General features: G+C 42.4%; 1 protein-coding gene and 1 long non-coding RNA gene across 2 annotated transcripts in view; both read left to right on the top strand.

The window, feature by feature from the left end:
• LOC106810443 (regulator of nonsense transcripts 1-like) overlaps positions 1–6,138 on the top strand; it is a 32,742-nt gene that overhangs the window by 6,238 nt on the left and 20,366 nt on the right.
• Positions 1,364–6,063, top strand: LOC106810449. The gene is made up of 3 exons (XR_001394019.1): positions 1,364–1,381; positions 5,177–5,326; positions 6,033–6,063. It is a non-coding gene; the product is annotated as an uncharacterized LOC106810449 (long non-coding RNA).

Here is a 6,138-nt window from a genome sequence, read left to right as displayed (position 1 = left end):
CATCGTTTCATCCGCGCTTTAAATCGCGTGCGGGCCGAGTCCACGTGCAGCATTTAAATATTCGTGTTCTACCACGGCCATAAACAGGCGCACCGATTTATCGATCGTCAACTGGCAGCGGTTGGCAGCAAGCCACGTTTACGGTTATTGTTTTTGCCGAAGGTAGACTGGTATCCGGCCTCACGCTCTGCTAGACAATGTACACGCTCTGCGACAAACAGTGCGGCGCGAACGCAGTCTAGCCAGAGGCACCGACGGCAATTACAGAAAGGCAAGGCAGGTCACTGCCGTCGGTCGGGATGGATTTTCAGGGGCAGTACGGCGATATTGATAGGGGCACGACGGCAATTGCCGTCGGTGCCGTCGGTTAATTCGAGCCCTGTAGTTCGCATAAACTAATCCGGGGTGCTACAACTAGCTTGGGATTGGGCCGTACTGGTACATGTCACAATGGTTTGTACACAATTTGTTATTGTACAAAACCACAGCCATACAAGAAAATGTTTTGAGCTCGCTATGTTCAGAATACACTAAAACCCCGAGAATCGTCAGTTTGCATCTATCATTCTGTTTTAAATTGTTTTATAATGCTCACAGAAGGAAGTTTGCTCTGCATAAAACATCCCAAGGTCCTGCTCCCTTCATCGTATAAAAATAATACTGCGTAAGCATTGGTTTTTACGATTGGTGTAAGCGAGTTTCGTAATTCATAAAATTGCACCACACTGTTGTCATTGACTGCATGGCAAATGGTCTAATGTAATGACTGAGTAGCCTAATGTAACAAAGTGTTTACATTGTTATATTCTACTTATTAGTTTTTTTACCTGTGCTGTCATGTTTCATATGAAGATTACGGTTCACATAGTTGGGTCTGTTCCTTTCTTAAAATTTATATTACATTATTTTGTTGAAAACTCACATTTACAAACTCCAACACAATAACCACAACCAACCATAAAAATAGATCCGAACGAGTAGAGGGCGCCTACGTCGACCGCGATTTGCTGTGACGTAATCGCTAGGCTCATTGACGTTGTACGGCAACGTGGTGGGAAAGAGAATTTGTGTTAGTTCTAATCTAAAGAGTGAAACTGTTCTATTTGGACGGAAATTTATCGACAAAATATTTTAGCGGATAATTACAGTATCAGACTATAAGTTTCTTACAGAACATCGTAGGCAAGTTTCTCAACACGGATAACAATGAGCGTAGATGCGTACGGACCAAGTTCCCAGACTTTGACTTTTCCTGGATACAGAAAGAGCGTCGAGTTGGATGGGTGCAGACACAGCAGGGTCCGAGTTTGATTTCACCGATTTTACACTTCCTTCTCAGACTCAACACAAGCTTCCTCAGGTTGACCAGGAGCAGAGTCTGGTACGCTAACGTTATTTATGTCAGGCTCGTGCATTTGAATGGCTGTTGATGCCTGGAATATGTTTTGATGAGGCATATGGCATGATATGCCATGGGGTCGTTGTGTATCCAGGCACAGGCACTTGGACCGTTTCAATAATAAAATGATGGTTATAAGCCTACAACTTTCAGTACTATACCTGGCAGTATCATAGTTGGATTTGACCTAATAACTTGACTTCAATACCGTCCAATACACCGCTGCAACACACATTCTATAGCCGCACACGCCATTGGCATGCACAAATACACAGTAGGATAGAGTGATAGTAGAATAGTAGATGGTACTAAGAGTGTAGTGATAGTAGAGGTAGTAGGATAGGAGAGGATAGAGGAGGAGTACACTCTATCCTACAGTGTATTGTGCACAATGGCTTGCGCGCTATAGGAATGTGGTGTGCAGCGGTGTATTGGACCACAGGCACTTGAAGCATTTCAACTGTAAACACACGCCGGCGCCATTCGCGCCACACTGACACATAAAATATAGAGCAGGTGTGAAAGCGGCGATCCCAAAAAATTCGCTCGACGCTCGCTGTATTCTTACGATTTCAACACAAATACACATCAAACAGCTTCCATCTTTGCTGCTAATTGAAGTACAGTGTTCACTTTGTTGTAGAAATATTGTCTCACTTCGAAAACGAGCTGTGTCACGCGAAATCACACAGAAGACTGTCGAAATTCTCCTCGCGTTCGCTAGCACTGCGCGCGTGATTGTAACAAGTTTAAGTACATGGCGGATGGCACCGCACGTCTTTGTGTGATTTCGCGTGACACAGCTCGTTTTCGAAGTGAGACGTAATATTTCTACAACAAGTGAACACTGTACTTCAATTAGCAGCAAAGATGGAAGCTGTTTGATGTGTATTTGTGTTGAAATCGTAAGAAATACAGCGAGCGTCGAGTGAATTTTTGGGATCGCGCTTTCACACCTGCTCTATATTTATGTGTCAGTGTGCGCGCAATGGCGCCGGCGTGTGTTTACAGTTGAAATGCTTCAAGTGCCTGTGTATTGGACGGTATTGAAGTGAAGTTATTAGGTCAAATCAAACTATGAATACTCTCAGGTCTAGTACTGACAAGTTGTAGGCTTATTAACCATCATTTTATTATTGAAACGGCCCAAGTGCCTGTGGTATCAGGTACTACAGATATGTACCCCGAGGTCGTTTTAGGTTGTTTAGTATTATGTATATATTTTTATATGAGGTATGTTTAGGGTTAGTGTTAGGGTTAGGGTACACTTCTGTAGTACAAGTCTGGTACCCTTTGTGTATACATATATGTACCTTGGGTACATATCTGTAACTAGTACTTGATACGACAACGATCCCCTTGAGCGTTAATGAGTTGTGTACCGTGTACTGCCTACGCAGTTTTAGCCATCTCGTTTTTATGTTAATTAGGCATATGTTGTGTTGGTAGGACTAGGGGTCGTAAAAATGGTGGTACGAAAAGAACGTGGGTAATTTTTAAGTGATAATAATGTAATGTCGTCAGTATGCCGGCACCGTCAGCGCCACAATTCCCTTCTTCAGCTTCAGAATGCATTGTCGGGGTATCAATACATTATACATACGTAGTTTACTTTACATTGTCACTGGGGTTGTTGTGGTTATCATAAAACATGGTGAGTCCGACATGATCCCCAAATTTAAATATGTTCCCGTCAGTTAAAATGTAGAACAATTTACTGTAGTGCATTCCTAATTATTTTAAGTTAACAATGGCAGTGTATCGAATATATCAGCCTGCCCAGGCTCTACGCCTGTTTGATGTCATAGGACACCACATGATGAGAAGCGAGAAGGTACACTGTGGCTAGGAATACATAAGACCATGTTGTAGTGCTATCACTTGTAGCTCCAAGAAACGGTATTGCTAGGGTTAGAATACCGTTTCAAATTCTTGCCCATAAATCCTTGTAGTCGGCTCGGTATCCAACCATCGACACAGCTAGCGTCACATGTAATAGCTCAACCGAATCTATAAACCTCTGGCTTGCTCACGGTAACTGGGCGCTACTTATTTATCGAGTTATGCCATTTTTCTGAGATGAATTGGATCAAAACAACCAGACAGCCGCCATGTCTGCCATGTTCAGCGCGACTAAAATCGGCAATGGACCTGGTTTTCACAGTGCGTAGGCCTAAACACAAGGCAAGTACATATCTTCGCAATGATAATTATTAAGTTGTTGTAGATTGATGTTTCTTGGTTTTCAATGTTTTAATATTTATATATATACGAGTATATGATGCTTATTTCTGCTCGCGCCAACGCAAGTTGCAATGCTATGGTATGTTATGTCGTTTCGAGATTTCCACGTGTCGTTCCAAAGCATGCGCACTCAGTGCTCGAAATAAGCGTCCGGTTGTCCGAGACAACCAGAATTTGCGCCGGACAACCTAACCAGTCTGAGACATTGTCCGGTGGACAACCAAGAAAAATCCGGATTTCGCATCATGGCGCGTCTGTATTCATGTCCGAACACATATAGATGGAGAAATTACTTGCCAGCTGCTTATTCGTATGAGTATAAACACAGCACATGGTATGTTCGCAACCCAACTCTCAAGGAAATTTCCAATAACATATAATTGACACCTCACATTATCTTGCTACATATTTTTAGAATAACGTTTTTTTTATATAGTAGTAGCATTCAAAAGTAGAAAGTAATATTGTTCGAAAGAATTGGCGCAGGAAATCTATACTCGGTGGCTGGCGTCCATATCGTTGAAATGACTATATAAGACCTACAATCTATTAAGCACGTTTCCCTTGATAACATATTTGCGCATATGAAAGAAGTACTATCAGAATGTTGTTTCTATGTCAAGAACCGGACTTTTAAACGTGCGCCGTCCACAAACATAATGTGTGATATAATTCAGAATGAAAAAAGAGCCCGATACTTTTTAGACTTGGAAATTGATGATCTGATTTTACGTCATTTCATTGACCCATAACTCACTCCTCTTTCCATCCTTTCCTCGTCTCCTCCTCCTCCTCCTCCTCCTCCCCTCCTCCTCCTCTTCCTCCTCCTCCTCCTCTTCCTCTCTCTCCTCCTCCCCTCCTCCTCCTCTCCGCTCACTCTCTCCTCCTCCTCCCTCCTCTCCTCCTCCTCCACGCCTCCTCCTCCTCCTCCTCCTCTCCTCCTCCTCTCTTCCTCCTCCCCTCTTCCTCTCCCATCCTCCTCACTCCTCACTCTCCCTCCTCCTCCTTTCCAACCTCCTATCCTCCCCTTCTCCCTACCTGCCATGCCTCCTCCTCCTCCTCCTCTCTCCTCCTCCTCCCTCCTTTAACGCGGCCCGTTGGCGTTGACTCACGGCGTCGCGCTGTACCCGCCCTCTCAAGAAGGCCGTGCACTAGGAGCTTAACCCATCTTGGGGAGCATGGGTGTTCCCGACCAAAAACAGGTTCATGGACCAGTTATTTGACCTTACCTTGACCTTGATCTATTTCATTGTCCCTCTATACTCGGCCCTAATTGACTTAGACGACAACTTCGTAATACTATAACATCAGTTGCGGGAGAACACGGGGGATACATGTAGTTGCGACAATGACACTTCTATTTTTATTTGAGATATAACGTAATTGTTCGGCATTTATTGTAGAGGTACAAGATTTTTCAATGATGGATGTCAGGCTGTATATTGGGCAGTCACACAGCCTGTCCGGGTAATATACTTGTAGCTCATAGACATGGCATTTGTTAACTAACTTTTTATATGATACTATTAGAAGGTAATGGTGAATTAACAGGTGAACTACCACCGTGAACAAACAGGGCTGGAATCTGAAATCAAAAGTGCAACCCAGCGGATTAACGAGCTGAACTTTGAGGAAGACTAGGACGATATACTGCCTGAAAGATCTGCCGGAATATGCCTGCAAGTAAGAACGAGTATCCATTCATTAGTGATGTCACGATCATCGATTAATACCTCGATCATACGTTTGAAAGTGGTTAAAACAAGCGACTTGCTATAAATCCATAATCGTTTCAATTTTTTTTTATTTATTTTTTTAACTGACAAGAAAACCTTGGAAAAAGTGAGAGAAATAGAGATATCAGCTACTATACAATTTCCTTTTTATAAATACATGTATATACAACACAGTATTAAACAGTGGACAAACAAACAGTAAACAGTGGCTAAACAACAATACATGCAACACCACGTACATGCCACGACGTTACGCACACGCAGGATTCAACACCGCCGAGTAACTGAATGATAACGATCAATCGTTACTTGGTCCAAACCGATGATCGATTTTAGCGAAATTACAAACGATTGACAACACATTCCAGCGAGACTACCAAATCTGTGCAAATGTCTATGATTATTGGAATCAATTAAAATATGTATAAATATTTAAAAAAAATAAAAAAAACAAGGTTAGCAGAAGGAAGTCCTTTTAGGGGTGTAATTTCGTTGCATAGATATCATATTTAATAGTAAGACTTTGCTATTTGTTATATTTGTTATATATTTAGGTTCTTACTGGCGTAAAAATTGCTCCATTTATGTTTTGTGAACATAGAACGCTAATAGTGGCTTCGAGAACGTCTATCAACAATTGTTTGATGACTCAGATACTGTGCTCCACGACCGAGCTCAGTGGTTAACGGTGCATTCAATGTAAGAAGGTTTGCAATAGGTTAGAAGGGAATCATCAGGGGACATGTCACATTAGTCTAA

Source organism: Priapulus caudatus, unplaced genomic scaffold, assembly GCF_000485595.1.
Source record: "Priapulus caudatus unplaced genomic scaffold, Priapulus_caudatus-5.0.1 Scaffold441, whole genome shotgun sequence".
In the NCBI taxonomy this organism is placed as follows: Eukaryota; Metazoa; Priapulida; class Priapulimorpha; order Priapulimorphida; family Priapulidae; genus Priapulus; species Priapulus caudatus.
The sequence above is the reverse complement of the archived record's forward strand: the minus strand, read 5'-3'. Positions and strand labels throughout refer to the sequence as shown.